Below are 16,117 nucleotides of genomic sequence, written 5' to 3'. Positions count from 1 at the left end.
GCTTCGGGGTTTCTTAGGATGTAGAGTTATTTCTGCCACAATCTATGGGGTCAGGAGAGTCTGTAAGAAAGCCTAAATTTAATGAGAGGGGAATTAGACTCTCTCAGCAAGAGGAATATCTAGGAACTTGAAGCCGGCTGTATCACCCCCACACATAAATAGGCAAAAGTCATGTTGTTCTGACCCTATACAACTTTCTGAGTTACTGATTCATAGTTACTAGTCCCTGTCTTCATACAGGGGCGTAATGTCTTTTACCTGGTTAGTTTCAGTGATTTCTAAAAGGTATCTCTACCTACATACCAGTGTTCTTTGATTCGTCGTATATGTGACACAACTAATCTTTCTGAAACACGATACTAATCGTGGGACTCCCTTTCCTTGAAGTGTAAATGGGTCTCCTCACCTCTTAGTCTAAGGTCGGTGGCAGGAAATGTAGTGTGGTGGTTAATATCACAGACCCTGTCTGAGTTCAAGTCCTGATTCTGATATTTACTCACTTTGTGACTTTGGGCAGTGTACTGTACCTGCATGTTACTGTTTTTTTTTTGTTGTTGTTTGTTTGGTTGTTTTGTTTTTTGTTTTGGTAACAGGCTCACTTTATTAGCATAGTGATGGTAGAGGGACTTGGGGTTTTAGCTGTTGGCAGCTATGGTCTCCTTAGTCCAGTCTACAAAAATCACACACCTTGGTGTAGACTCCCGGCTGCTGCTTCTGGGTGCAGCCATAGTCCCAGAAGACAATTTTCTGGAGCTCACCATTGCAGACCACAGGGCCACCAGAGTCACCCTGGCAGGAGTCCTTGCCTCTCTCGAGGAAGCCAGCGCAAACCATGTTCTTCATGATCTGCCCAGGGTAGGAGGCTTCCCCCTGGGCTTGACTCAGCAGCGGGGCGTCCAGGCACTGCAGCAGCTCGGGGTAGTTGGTTCCAGAGCCCAGGGTGTTGCCCTAGCCAGACAGAAGGCATTGGGTGCCAGTGGGTACACAGGGGGAGGTATGGAGGACACCCAGGGAGTGAGGGCTGCAGGAGAGAAGAGCTTGACGAGCATCATGTCATTGTCTAGGGTCCAGCTGCTATCATCGGGGTGGCTGAGTTGATGAACTTGCTCATCCCCCTCTAGGACATTGATGTTGTGTTCCCGAGAGCCTCACTTGGATGCGGGACTCGTAGCAGTGAGCCACGGATACCAGCCTCTTACAATTTCCCTTTTACAGATGAAACAAGTAGCTCAGCGGGTTATTGTGACAATGCAATGAGTAATATATGTAATGCCCTAAAATGTGTTGGGACAAAATGGTTTTTATTATTGTTGCTGTTAACATTTTTATGGTGAGGCATTCAAGGCCTGTCATGCTCTATTGCACCTTATATTTCCAACCTTATTTCCTATGACTATTCCTGCAATCCGGGCTGCCCCCTCACTCAGCTATCTCCTGTCCTGTCTTCCTTTCTTCCTGTCTTCCTGTGTTTTCCTTGCTGACTGCTGCTCATGCTATCATCTGTCAATGGAAGGCTGACTTCTCTCCCCCCTCTTCTTTAGAAAGGGGTTTCACTCCAAGGCTTTAGACGGTTTTCAATCAATGGAAACTAGAATTTTATACTTCATTCCATGACCCAAGCACGGTTATGTTTGGTCTCTCTGATTCTCATATACATTTAATGCAATACTGCTTTCTACCCTGCCTGACTTCTGCATTTGAGTTTCCCACAAGTGTAGCACAGTACTGTGCCTTACATATTGGGGTTTAAAATTTGGTATGGCATCAGAAAAGTTCAGGCTATGCTGCCGTAACAAATCATCTGAAAATCTCTGGCTTAGAGTAATCAGCTTATTTCTCGGTCATGCTGTCAGCCCCTGGTGGGTCTGATAAAATGAGGAGATCTCATTTTATCATCTGGGGCCCCACATGGAGGCTCCATCTTACAATATGTTTCCATGATTATAGAAAATCAAGGAAAATGTAAATTGATGCACTGGCTCTTAAAGCCAGAGAGACGCATATTACTTATGCTCAAATTTCTTTGGCCAGTTACATGTCAAACCTGAATTCGAATGGGTGGTAAAGTATGATTCTTCCACGTTCTCAGAATAAGAGAACAACCTATGAACCAGCTCCAGTGGCCACAGTTGACTCCCTAGTTTTATTACCTTTTTCTGTAAGATGCTGCTAGGTTAATAGAACCAAGTTGCTATGAAAGCTTCACCTGTGTGCACCTCAGTATCATATACCATTCAATTCAGGTGAGTCCATGGGCAGTCTTTCGGATCCCCTTTGGATGCTGCTCTAAAGAAAACAAAAATCATTCAGTAGCTGTTATGTTGTGTTTATGGTTTTTCTTAGAAATATTAAAGCCTCAAACATTCTCTCTTTTTCATGTATTTCTTTAATTTTTTTTTAAAGTTTATTTCTTTTGAGAGGGAGAAAGCAAGAGCAGGAGCAGGGAAGAGGCAGAAGGAGGGAAAGAGAGAATCCTGAACAGGCTCAACACTGTCAGCACAGAGCCAGGTATGGGACTAGAACCCACCAACCATGAGATCATGACCTGAGCCAAAATCAAGAGTTGGATGCTTAACCCCCTGAGTCACACAAGCACCCCTATGTATTTCTCTTAAAACCCCCAAACCTTTCTTTCCCCTTGTAAGAGTGCTGACAACGCTGACTCCATCTTTGGTCTTCCATCTTGTTCCTGTTTGTCTAATGACCTCCCTCAGGGCTATGTGTTCAGGTTCCATGGAGGTTAAATGTATGCTCTGACTGGAATGTGGGAAGGCTAGTTCTGATCTCTAAAGTGGCACACAGAAGACTCCAGAAATTAGTAGAGATGGCTGGCACACAGAAGCTCCCACTTTACATAACTAGTAGAGATGGCTGCCTCTCTGAAGGCCCTCGCTTCACATTAACTAGTAGAGATCCTCTGGTCCACAGATGGTGTCAATTTAGATGGCTACCTGTTGACCTTACCACAGTGCCCCTCGCCCTATACAATCTGTGGGCTAAGGTCCAGACATGGAGAGTAAGGGTGGAGAATAGCTGTGTGCTGCCTGGGTCATTTGTCTGCCAGATTTCTACACACCCCCTCACTCCATTAGTAAGTTACCCTGAATGAAGGTCCGTATGGAGTGGTTTGCTTCCTTTTGGGTCCAAAGTGCCTTCTAACCCTGGAGGATACTTGACTCACCCTCCTTTACCTTCTGACACCCCTACCCTTTGATTATTGCTTTGAAGTAAAAACTAGTTAGCAAGACACAGGTGCTAACTTTAGTGTGCTAGAACTACTGCTAGGTGACTGTAAAATCGGCTCCTGGGCACAGTCCCTTATTTTGGGGGTTTACTAAATTGAGCTTGTTGAGGAAGGTGATAATGATCTTAGCAAGTTGGAAAGATAGTCCGTAAACAAGATGTTCAGTAGCTCAAATTTAAGACAGTAACCAAAAGGAGACTATAGAAGATGCTGAGAACCACATGCATGAAAGATTACATTTATTAAGTGCAACACTTGGGAAGTTTTTTGTTTCTATCATGTAATCCTCAAGAAGGCCCTCCGTAGAACTTTGCTTTGATTAGTTCTAAGAAGTACAGACTCCAGGGAAGCCCTTAGAGGTTAGGGGATTACTGTAGAGGTAAGGATGGCAAGTAGAGGAACCAGGTCATGACTGACTGGTTGAATAGACCAGCACAGTAGGGCTTCCATTAACATTTTAAGTTGGCAACATTCTTCTTAAAAAAAATTTTTTTTGTTTTAAATAAGAAGAGCGTTTTTTTTTTGTTTGTTTGTTTTAAATAATAAGATGAAAGGGGCAGAGAGAAAATCATGAGCAGTCTCCAGGCTCAGTGTAGAGCTGGACATGGGCTCCATCCCATGAGCCTGGGATCATGACCCGAGCTGAAATCAAGAGTTGGGTGCTCAACTGACTGAGCCACCCAGGCACCCCATTGGCAACATTCTTATAAGGACTTCATTTATAAGGACCAGAAATCGTTGCTTGTGTGTCTACTTGTCCTTTTGTGAATGATGTGGAAAAAGTAGGCTATGAAAGGGCAGAAAATTATGAAATGAATACAGTGGCAACAAAGGATTTGAGAACAAAGCAGATGAAGGGTGTGGGAGGGGCTACACCTGTGAAGGTACTCAGCTGTTTTAGATCCCCAGAGAAGGGTGTAGTCTCTGGTTCCTGTAAGGGACCTTCCTGGGAGGGAATTAACTCTTAATTGCTTAGTGTTATATTCCTTAGGAGTTGTTGGGTAGCCAAATCCGATGACAGAAGAATGTATTAATGTAAACTATGACCTATTTCTTTTTTAAAAAGTTTTGAGAGTGACAGCAAGCAGGGGCAGAGAGAGATAACAAAAACTAAAGGAATTCATGACCACTAAACTAGCTCTGTGGGAGATCCTCATGAGGACTCTGTGGATAGAAGGCAACAAAGACTCCGAAGGACCAGAGACATCACTCCAAACATGAAACCTACGGATAGCACAGTAACACTAAATCTATATCTTTCAGTAATCACTCTGAATGTAAATGGACTAAATGCCCCAATCGAAAGACATAGGGTATCAGAATGGATAAAAAACCAAGATCCATATATATGCTGTTTTCAGGAGACTCATTTTGGACCTGAGGACATATGCAGATTGAAGGTGAGGGGATGGAGAACCATCTATCATGCTACTGGAAGTCAAAAGAAATCTGGAGTAGCCATACTTAAAAACTAGACTTTAAAGACTGTAACAAGTGATGAAGAAGAGCATTATATCATAATTAAGGGGTCTATCCATCAAGAAGAGCTAACAGTTGTAATTGTGCCCCCAACTTGAAAGAATCCAAATATATAAATCAATCATAAGCATAAGCAAACTTATAGATACTAATATTGTAATTGTAGGTGACTTGAACACTCCACTTATAGCAATGGACAGATCATCTAAGCAGAAAATCAATAAAGAAACAATGGCCTTGAATGATACATCAATGGACTTGATGGATTTATTCAAAACTTTTCTTCCCACAGCAGCAGAATACACATTCTTCTCGAGTGCACATGAAACAGTCTCCGAAATAGATCACATATTGGGTCACAAAACAGCTCTCAACAAATATAAAAGGATTGAGATCATACCATGAATATTTTCAGATCACAGTGCTATAAAACGTAAAATCAACCACAAGAAAGAACTTAGAAAGCCTCCAAATGCATGGAGGTTAAAGAACACCCTAATAAAGAACGAATGGGTCAACTAAGAAATTAAAGAAGAAATTAAAAAATATATGGAAGCAAATGAAAATGAAAACATGACCGTCTAAACCCTTTGGGATACAGCAAAGGCAGTCCTAAGAGGAAAATACATTGCAATGCAGGCCTGTCTCAAGAAGCAAGAAAATTCTAAAAACAGAATCTAAGCTTACACCTCAAGGAATAGAAACAAAGCAGCAAAGAAACCCCAAAGTCAGCAGAAGAGAAATAAGATTAGACCATAAACAAGCAATACAGAATCCAAAAAACTAGTAGAACAGATCAATGAATATAAGAGCTGGTTTTTTTGAAAGAATAAACAAAATCGATAAACCTCTAGCCAGACTTCTCAAAAATAAAAGAGAGAGTACCCAAATAGATAAAATCACAAATGAAAGAGGAGACATCACAACCACCACCACAGAAATACAATTATTAGAGAATACTATGAAAAATTATATGCCAACCAACTGGACAACCTGGAAGAAATGGACAAATTCCTGGACACCCACACACACTACCAAAACTCAAAAGGAAAGAAATAGAAAATTTGAACAGACCCATAACCAGGGAAGATACTGAATTGGTTACCAAGAATCTCCCAATAAATAAGAGTCCTGGGCCAGATGGCTTCCCGGGGGAATTCTACCAGACATTTAAAGCAGAGTTAATACCTATTCTTGTCAAGCTGTTCCAAAGAATAGAAACATCTCCAAAGGCAAGGAAAATAAAAGCAAACTGTTGGGAACTCATTAAGATAAAAAGCTTCTGCACTGCAAAGTGTTAATCAACAAAACTAAATGGCAGCCAATGGAATGGCAGAAGATATTTGCAAATGACATGTCAGATAAAGGTTAGCATCCAAAATCTATTAAGAATTTACCAAACTCAACGCCTGAAAAACAAATAATCCCATGAAGATATGGGCAGAAGATATGAATAGATACCTTTCCAAGAAGACTTCCAGATGGCTTACAGATATGTGACAAGATGCTCAACATTGCTCATCATCAGGGGAAATACAAATCAAAACCACATTGAGATACACCTTATACCTGTCAGAGTGGCTACAATTAACAACTGAGGAAACAACAGATGTTGGCGAGGATGTGGAGAAATGGGAACCCTCTTGCACTGTTGGTGGGAATGCAAACTGGTGCAGCCATTCTGGAAAACAGTGTGGAGGTACCTCAAAACACTAAAAATACAATTACCCTATGACCCAGCAATAGCACTGCTAGGAACTTATCCAGAGGATACAGGACTGCTGACTCATAGGGGCATTTGTACCCCAATGTTTATAACAGCGCTTTCAACAGTAGCCAAATTATGGAAAGAGCCCAAATATCCATTAACCGATGAATGGTAAAGAAGATGTGGTTTATATATACCATGTAATACTACTTGGCAATGAAAAAGAATGAAATGTTGCCATTTGCAACAATGTGGATAGAACTGGAGGGTGTTATGCTAAGTGAAATAACTCAGAGAAAGACATATCCTATGTTCTCACTCATATGTGGAATTTGAGAAACTTAATAGAAGACCATGGGGAAGGGAAGGAAAAAGATAGTTATAAACTGAGAGGGAGGCCAACCATAAGAGACTCTTAAATACAGAGAACAAAGTGAGGGTTGATGTGGGGGTAAGGGAGAGGGGAAAATGTGTGATGGGTGTTGAGGAGGGCACTTGTTGGGATGAGCACTGGGTGTTTTATATAAGTGATGAATCATCCCGAAGCCAAGAGCACACTGTATACACTGTTTGTTAGCTAACTTGACAATAAATTATATTTAAAAAAGTTTTATTTATATTTTGAGAGAGAGCAAGAGCAAGAAGGGGAGGGGCAGAGAGAGAGAGGGGGAGAGAGAGAATCCCAAGCAGGCTCTGTGTAGGGCTCAGACTCACGAACTGCGAGATTGTGCTCTGAGCCAAAATCAAGAGTTGGAGGTTTTACCGACCAAACCACCCAGGAGCCCCTAAACTGTGATCTGTTAATGTAGATCTTCATCATGTGAAAGCCATGGTATTTTTTTTTAAGACTTGACAATTGGGACATGTAGTAAAACCCTCTATCCAGAAAGACGCACCTGTGGGTGCCATATCGTGCTTCATTTCCGGGGTGTGTAATGGGACTCTCAGTTTAGAATCCTGGCAGAACCAGCAAGGGGAGGTTTTTAAACTAGTTTGTATACCCAGCAGTCATCTACTTCAGAAATATCTCGTGGTAAAAAGTGGATGTGTTGGTGGTTTTAGACAGGCAATAAGGGGGAATTTGTTTGTTTTTAATTTTAGGCATTTTAAACAGCACATGCTTGTGTATTTTAAAAATATTTGCTTTAATGCAACGCTAAATATTGTAGGGGGCAAGGAAAGTTTGCAGAACAGCACATTTGCTTGGGGAGAAGGTTTCCATGGCTCTCCTCTAGCTGTTATATGTTTACATCCCCCAGAACTTTCACTCTGGCTTTTTTCCCAGGAAAGAAAACTCTGCCCTTTCCCATTCTTCTACCCTTAGTGTGTGTGGGTGGCTTTGCATCTCCTGGGGGAGGGCACTGGGAGTAAAGCTGAGCAGAATGCTCCTTGGCTCCCAGAATCTCAAGCCAAATGGATTTGTTCTGAGCTGGCTGGGTCTCACTTTCTCATAGTTCTGCCTGGAAGGAGATGAGTTTTGGGTATGATGTGTCCTGAAAGCATAAACTCTTTATTAGCACAGATAAATCAGTTGGCTCAGTAGATTTGGGGAGCACTGGTAACATTCATAAATCATTGTGTAGGGCTGTTGGTTACCTGGGAAATACTCAGATTACGATTCCCTGACTTGGACGTCATCATGCTTTCCCTGCCTCCCCTCACGTACGTAACACGGACATGTTTGTGTGATGGTGACGATTTTGAAGGTGAAAGGATTTCAATCTTTAATTTACGTTTCTCAGAATAATAGAATGGCTACAATGTGTTGTGTTGTGGATTAGGGAGAAGTCTGAAACTGATTTAAAATCAAAATGAGACTTTGTACCTCAATCTGACATTGCCTGTCTATGTTATAAAAACTTCCAGGGGCGCCTGGGTGGCTTAATCGGTTAAGCGTCCGACTTCGGCTCAGGTCATGATCTCGAAGTTTGTGGGTTCGAACCCCGCATCAGGCTCTGTGCTGACAGCTCAGAGCCTGGAGCCTGTTTCATATTCTGTGTCTCCCTGTCTCTCTCTGACCCACCCCTGTTCATGCTCTGTCTCTCTCTGTCTCAAAAATCAATAATCGTTAAAAAAAAAAAATTAAAAAAAAACCTTCCAATTATGAAATAATGGTGCAGGTAATACCTTGCTACGTTGGTCTGGAGTTACACTTATTTTAATATAAACTGGTTAAGGGCGGCTCAGTCGGTTAAGCGTCAGACTGGCTCAGGTTATGATTTCGTGGTTTGTGGGTTCAAGCCCTGCGTCGGCTCTGTGCTGACAGCTCAGAGCCTGGAGCCTGCTTCAGATTCTGTGTTTCATTCTCTCACTACCTCTCCTCCACTCGTGTGCATGCTCGCTCGCTCTCTCTCTCTCTCTCAAAAATAAATATTAAAAAAATAAACTGGTTAAAATTTACAACTTGTATTTCTGTGTCTGAAGTTAAATTTGAATGACATTTTTAAGATGTTTTCTTCCGTAGCAGGCTTTTGGATTTGTTTAGAACATTTTGATTTTGAAAATTAAGTCTGAGAGTGTCAAGGTAAAGCATCTAATACCATTTTTTTTTTTTTTTTTTTTTTTTAGTAATCCTACAACATTTTTCTGAGTGTTTTGACATGGGAAAATTCTTCTGGAAAGAATTAGAGTGGTCAGTGAAAGATGGTAAAATCTGGGTGTTAATATTTGCCACATTAAATCATTTAAGTAATTTATCAGCAGAGTTCTGGCTTCCTGTTCCCTTGTCCTTTATAGAGTCACTTTGAATATTACTCTGCTTCACAACAGGCTCTTTCTCTGGGTAGGAAAAACCTTGTCTTCGCTACCTCTGAGTGTTCTGAGAACAAGATATGGCTAGTTGGTCCAGTCTGTGTTACTGCAGCCCAATGATTTTAAGTATTTATTTGCTTAGCAGTCTTGCTATCATATAAAATTTAATTGATGCGTGCTTGAAGAATTGCTGTCAGATTTTTGAAGACCTCAAGGACATTTTACAATTTACATCAAAAATGGCTGTTTTAGCACTGCATTTTCCAACCACTTCCCCGATGCCATCCCTCCAACAGCAGAGGGTAGCACCTTGCAGGCAGAGTAATTCTGCAACCAGAGCAGGGAGGCCTTCATCAAGGGCTTCCTTGCCCATACTTCGATGTTTCGTAAACACAAAACAAAATTTTTATCCCGGCTTCTGACAGAATGAGGGGAGCGGTTCGCTCAGCAGCCCGAATGCATCAGAGATGAAAGGAAATAGGCTGGGAAACTACTCCTGGAGCCAGATGAGAAGTAGCTGAATGTGCTGTAGATGAAGAAATCCTTGTAGCCCTCTTAGGGTACCCATTTAGAAGCATCCTATTAAAATTTGCTACATAGTGAAAGCTGACATTTTGAACCCTGTCTGAGAAAGTGGGAAACCCTTGTCATGAATAATGCTATGTAGAGCAGTAGATTAGGACTCCTACCTTTTATCTTGCTTTCAATTCTAATGTGGCATTCCATTCTCTGTCACTTTAGTTAAAATGTTACTTGGGAAGGCAGAGGTCATTTGAAGATTGTGTTGTGGCATGTAAATAAAACTAATAGTCTTGGTTTTAAAGTTATACCGCCTCTCTCTGCTTCATTCAACCCCATTCTAAGGCAGAGAGACCTCAAAGATTTGTCTCTGATTCGGGTTTATAATATGTATCCTCTAAATCAAAAGTAAAATGAGGAAAACATTGAAGCAGTCTCATTTTTAATGTTCTTAGTAGAGTTACAGACAGTATAAATTGGAAAATGTCTGCAATTATTTTAAAATATGCTGATCTGCTTATTTTAATTTCTTCTGCATGTATCACATGTAAAAACCTTTGCAGTATTTAGGAAAAAGTAAATATATAAATGCGAGCTTGCAGGACAGAGCAAAAATGATCGAGTTTGTTTCGTTCAAGCCTGTCACCTCTTAAACTAGGCATGCCAGACCTCAGTCATTGAAGGGGCTGAACGAGCAACTGGAGAAATAAACATCTGCTGTTGCATTGTAGGCAATGCGATCCTGCAAACATATGTGCTATCTCTAATTCTTGAAAGATGGCATCTTCGTGTCCTTTTTCTCATTTATAGGGGTGCATATGGAGAAATGTACACTATTCGGTAGTGGAATGTGTAATGCTGAGTGTTGGGGAGACACTGAGTCGCCCCTGCTCAGCTGTGGTTGGTTGTTGCCTAGAGGGAGCACTGGCGGTCTCTGGTCAGATTTTTGTTTTACAAGAGAAAGATAATCTTTTCCTATTCAGTAGGTTGCTTTTTCATTTTGTCGATGATTTCCTTCAATGTGCAAAAGCTTTTTATTTTGATAAATTTTTAATAGTTTATTTTTTCTTTTGTTTCCCTTACTCGAGGAGATATATCTAGAAAAGTGCTGCTAAGGCTGATTGTCAAATTACTGCCTGTGTTTTCTTCTAGGAGTTTTATGGTTTCAAGTCTCACATTTAGGTCTTTAATCCAATTTGAATTTGTTTTTGTCTGTGGTGTGAGAAAGTGATCCAGTTTTTCTGGCACCATTTGTTGAAGAGACTGTCTTTTCCCCATTGTTTATTCTTGGATCCTTCGTCATAGATTGTATAAGAATGGGTTTAATTTCTGGGCTCTGTTCCAATGATCTATGTATATATATTTATGTGCCAGTACCATACTGTTTTGATTAATTCAGCTTTGTAGTAGATCTTGAAATCTGGGAGAATGTTACCTCCAGCTTTATTCTTCTTAAGATTGCTTTGACTGTTCAGAGTCTTTTGTGGTTCCATTCAAAGTTTTAAGTTTTTACTTGAATTCTAGTTAGTTAGAGGCACCTGGCTGGTTTAGGTGGAACAGCATGTGACTCTTTTTTTTTTTTATTTTTTAAAAAAAATTTTTTTTTTTCAACGTTTTTTATTTATTTTTGGGACAGAGAGAGACAGAGCATGAATGGGGGAGGGGCAGAGAGAGAGGGAGACACAGAATCGGAAACAGGCTCCAGGCTCCGAGCCATCAGCCCAGAGCCTGACGCGGGGCTCGAACTCACGGACCGCGAGATCGTGACCTGGCTGAAGTCGGACGCTTAACCGACTGCGCCACCCAGGCGCCCCAGAACAGCATGTGACTCTTGATCCTGGGGTTTGAGAGTTCTACCATGTTGGGGTAGAGATTACCTAAATAAATAAGTTAAGAAAAAAAAGAGATTCCAGTTAGTTAATATACACTATAACATTAGTTTCAAGTGCACAATATATATTCAGTTTTTACATTAGTATGACTGTAAAATGTGGTTCAAAGCTGAGCCACATAGTGTACTATAATTACAATTTTTTGCTTGCACAAATATTATATTTTCCTGTTTTTTTAAATGTTTTTTTATTTTTGAGAGAGAGAGAGAGAGACAGAGCATGAGTCAGGGAGGGGCAGAGAGAGACAGAGACACAGAATCCAAAGCAGGCTCTAGGCTCCGAGCTGTCAGCACGGAGCCTGATGTGGGGCTCAAACTCACAAACCATGAAATCATGACCCGAGTTGAAGTCAGACACTTAACCGACTGAGCCACCCAGATGCCCCTGTATTTTCCTGGTTTTAATAATGGTTTCATTTCGTTTAGTGATATTCTTCTCAATATATTTCAGACACATCTGGGAAATTTCTGGGAAAGGATTCTTGAGAAGTTTTTTTTTTTTTTTTTTGATGGTTATGTCTGAAAATGTCTTTGTTCTTCATTCACACTTGATTATTAAAGTCAGATTCTAGGTTGAAGTCATACTCCTTCCTATTTTATTTTGTTTTCAGCGTTATTGTTGAGAAAGCCTCTACTTATCTGCACTGCACCTATAAAACCTTCTCATTTTTTCCCCTCCAATCATGTGAAATTTCATGATGTGTGTGGTTTTTAAAATCATTTATTATGCTGGTACTTGGGGCATTTGCTAGAGCTTTTATGTCTGCAGACATATCCTTCAGTTTTGGGAAACATTATTACTGCAACCTCATTCCCCTCCTCCCCCCAGCCCACCCCCAACACACACACACGCGCACGCGCGCGCACACACACACACACACACACACACACACACAGAGACACCGTTTTTCAGGTGTTTCTGACTCGACTCTTCTGCATGTTGGCCTTTCTGGAGTGCTCCTCTAAGTTTATTACCAGTGTTTTGTTTTTGTTTTTTCTCTTTGTTTTTCTCTCTTTCTACTCTCCGTGATGCTTTCTGAGATGTGTTTTTCTATTGAATTTATTTCTGCCATCAAATTTTCCAAGTTTTATGAATGTTAATTTCTAAGCATAGCTGTTTTTGCATGGATGCAGTATTCTCTCTCTGAGGATATTAAAATCTTTTTGAAGGTTTTTTTCTATTTACACTGTTTGTCTTTTCACAGGGATGTTTATTTTTCATTTTTATTTGTGTTGGTCTTTGACCTTCATGTTAGAGGATTTCCACACACTTCTGGTGAGCCTTACCACGTTTTTATATTTGAGTGAACCTGTGTTCTGGCCTTATTGACTAGTGGTGGTTTATCTCTGTGGGGTCATTCTGTGTCCTGTTGGGCCTCCTAAATGTCAGAGTCTATAGATTGGCATGTTGTTGTTGTTGTTGTTGTTGTTTCCCCTTCAACTAGTTCATTTTCCCATAGAGCAGCAGTTTTTAAAACTTTGATCTCCTGGCTCTTTTACCTAAAACAAAAAACCATTAAGGACCTTAGAACAGTTCTGTTTAATATAAATACAATGCAAGTCAGAAATACAAGCTATATGTGACTTTAAATTTCCTAGTAGTCACATTGAGTAAAAGCTTGAAATTAATATATTTTACCTAACACCGTGAATTCAAAATATTTTTTCAACATGTTATCAAATATAAGAAGTTGAGAAATTTTATGTTCTTTTTCATGCAAAGTCTTTGAAATCCAGTGTATATTTCCCACTTACTTCATATCTCAATTCAGATTGGTCATACTTCAAGAGTTCAGTAGCCACATTATACTAGTTACTATCGTATTGGACAGTGCAGCTACAGAACTTTTGTTGATGTGGGTTATATCTCCCAGTATTTACATAGTTGAAACTAAAATTGAAGTACCATAAAAATAATTACTTCATCTAAAAATAACAGTAGTGAACCCATCACATGCTAACATAAATAAGTTACTTTACATAAAAGTAAAGTTTTCAAGGCAGAATTTGATGAGTGACATTGTCTTACATTTTTGAAGATTTCCATAACGTGTAGCTTAATGGAAAACACCTGGATCCTCCTAGCTATCTTTGTTGCCAGTATGTTGCAATTTGCTGTTTTACTTATTTTTATGTTTTTAAAAATTTTTTTAAAGTTTCTTTAGTGAGAGACAGAGACAGCAAAAGTCGGGGAGGGGCAGAGTGGGAGACACAGAATCCTAAACAGGCTCTGCGCTGCCAGCACAGAGGCCGATGTGGGTCTCGAACCCATAGAACTGCAAGATCCTGACCTGAGCTGAAACCACGATTTGGACACTTAACCGACTGAGCCACCCAGGCACCTCTGCAATTTGCTGTGTTAAATAAAGGAAGAAAATCTATCCCACTCAGAAAAGTAGTTGGAAAATGGTGGAATATTTTGATAGTCTTTCCAGATAATTGTTGATATTTTTGATACTATACCAAAATGCAACAAGTGATCTAGGTCTTAATTGTTGCAGTGTGGAATCTGAAATCCTATCAATGAAGTTTTCAAATCCATTGGTTTGTCTTGTCCTTTGAATGGATTGTTTACCCAGGCATGGGTTTGTAGCATTTTTGACATGCGTTGGTCATTTCGAAAATAGTGGTTGACTGAGTGATGCTACTCTTCCAAATGTTGACACGTTTCATTATACAACATCAAAATATCATGTTGCCTATATCACTATCAGTCTCATCAGAAAAGTCTTTAAGGATGAGGAACTGTCAAGCTCATGGTGGTAGATATAGCTTATCCCAAACCCTAATTTTTGTTTAAAAGGTTGAATTTTATTAGTGGCAATAAGTACTTTCAATTGTTATTTTTGAAGTGATGGGCTCACCGTATTGTTTATTTAGAAAATTTCTACCAAATACCCAAATTGGAATTGCCATGGTTTCTCCATCAGTTATTTTTTGAGGTAAAAATGGTGTTCCGTGAAAAAAGCCTGTGGTTCAGCATGCAAGTTAAACAATAGTGTGTGCCTTTTCCTGGAGCTCACATTTATCCTTTATATGTACTTCTAATTTTGTTGCATCGGATATTGAAAAGAGAGGTGATCAGAGGTTGATGTAATAAAATAATTTTTATCCCTTCAAGATCTTTAAGTGAACTCAACTTTTAAAAAATCTGTGTTTGAAACGCTGAAGAATACAGTGGCTACCATTGTGTGCCATTGTTTTGATCCTTGCTAGGAAACGAACAGATTTTCCTACCATTGCTTTTGTACTGGCAATGCAAATTTTAAAATGAAAAAGACAAACGTCAAAGTGTTACGAAAATAGGCACAGTTCTGTAATGCTTCCAGCCTCTTGCCATTTGTGGACCACACTTTGAAAACCATAGTCTTAGAGGAGTTCTCTGATCTTCGGCTTCGGGCATAAGCCTGGGTAACCGATGTCCAGGTTGGTCAGGGTGAGGGCCAGGAGAAGCCTTATTCATTTTGAATGCAGATTTTCACTTGCTCAGCTGTGCTCCATGGCTGCAAAGTTTGTAACCCATGTTCACAGTCTCCTTTGCTTTATTTCCCCATAGAGCAAACCTCTAATTTTCCATTTAGGATGCGGGAGAGGATTGCCTGTACAGTGTCAGCCATTTCTTCCTTTTCAACCCTTGCCTCAACCTGCAGGGCACCGGGTGCCTCCAGGTGCTAAATCTTTGATTGTCTGTCTGTTGGCGTCTTGCTGTACTGGCTCAGGTGCCTGCTGTCTCTGCTTTAAGCCAGGTATTATCCATCTACCTGCGTTCAACCTTCCATTTTGCATTGCCATAGCTCATCTGTGGTGATTTGCACTTCTCTTTGCATGATTTGATATGTTTTAAATTCCTTAATTTTATTTTTTTAAAGATTTATTTTAGTTTTTGAGAGAGAGCGGGCAAGCAGGGAAGGGGCAGGAGAAAGGGGGACAGATGACACAAAGTGGGCTCTGCGCTGAGAGCCGTGAACCTGATGCAGGGCTCGAACTAACAAACTGAGATCATGACCTGAGCTGAAGTCCAGCGCTCGGTGGACTGAGCCACCCAGGTGCCCCGGAATTCCTTTATTTTTATGACAGTGTAGGCATAGGGAAGTTGCCAGGAGGAATGCTTGTGTTCAACTCACCAGGATTACCTAGAAATCATCTCCTTTTGGATTTTGTCTTAGTGTGTTCAGGCTGGTAAAACAATAGTACCATAAACTGGGTGGGTTGTAAGCAATTTTCAGTGTGGTAGGCTGGAAAGTTCAATTATCAGGGCTCTGGCAGATTCAGTGTCTGGTGAGGGCCCTCTTCCTCACTGATGGTTGTCGTCACTGTCCTCACATGATGGAAGGGGTGAGAAACCTGTAGGGCCTCTCTTATAAGACCACTAATCCTATTCATGAAGCTCTACCCTCATGACCCAAACTGCTTCCAAAGGCCCCACCTCCTAATATCATCACATTGGGCATTAGGTTTCAAAATGAACTTTTGTGGGAACACAGGCATGCAGTCATATGCCAGAGTTCAACCGAAGATTTTGATG

At 40.5% G+C, this 16,117-nt stretch overlaps 1 protein-coding gene and 1 pseudogene across 3 annotated transcripts in view; one reads left to right on the top strand and one right to left on the bottom strand.

The window, feature by feature from the left end:
- Positions 1-16,117, top strand: part of PARD3B (par-3 family cell polarity regulator beta) — a 1,004,898-nt gene that overhangs the window by 64,247 nt on the left and 924,534 nt on the right. The gene's annotated exons all lie outside the window — the stretch shown is intronic.
- LOC131499721 (anionic trypsin-like) lies at positions 636-1,147 on the bottom strand (annotated as a pseudogene).

This window comes from Neofelis nebulosa, chromosome 2 (assembly GCF_028018385.1).
Source record: "Neofelis nebulosa isolate mNeoNeb1 chromosome 2, mNeoNeb1.pri, whole genome shotgun sequence".
Taxonomy (NCBI): Eukaryota; Metazoa; Chordata; class Mammalia; order Carnivora; family Felidae; genus Neofelis; species Neofelis nebulosa.
This window is presented reverse-complemented; position numbering and strand designations above follow the sequence as displayed.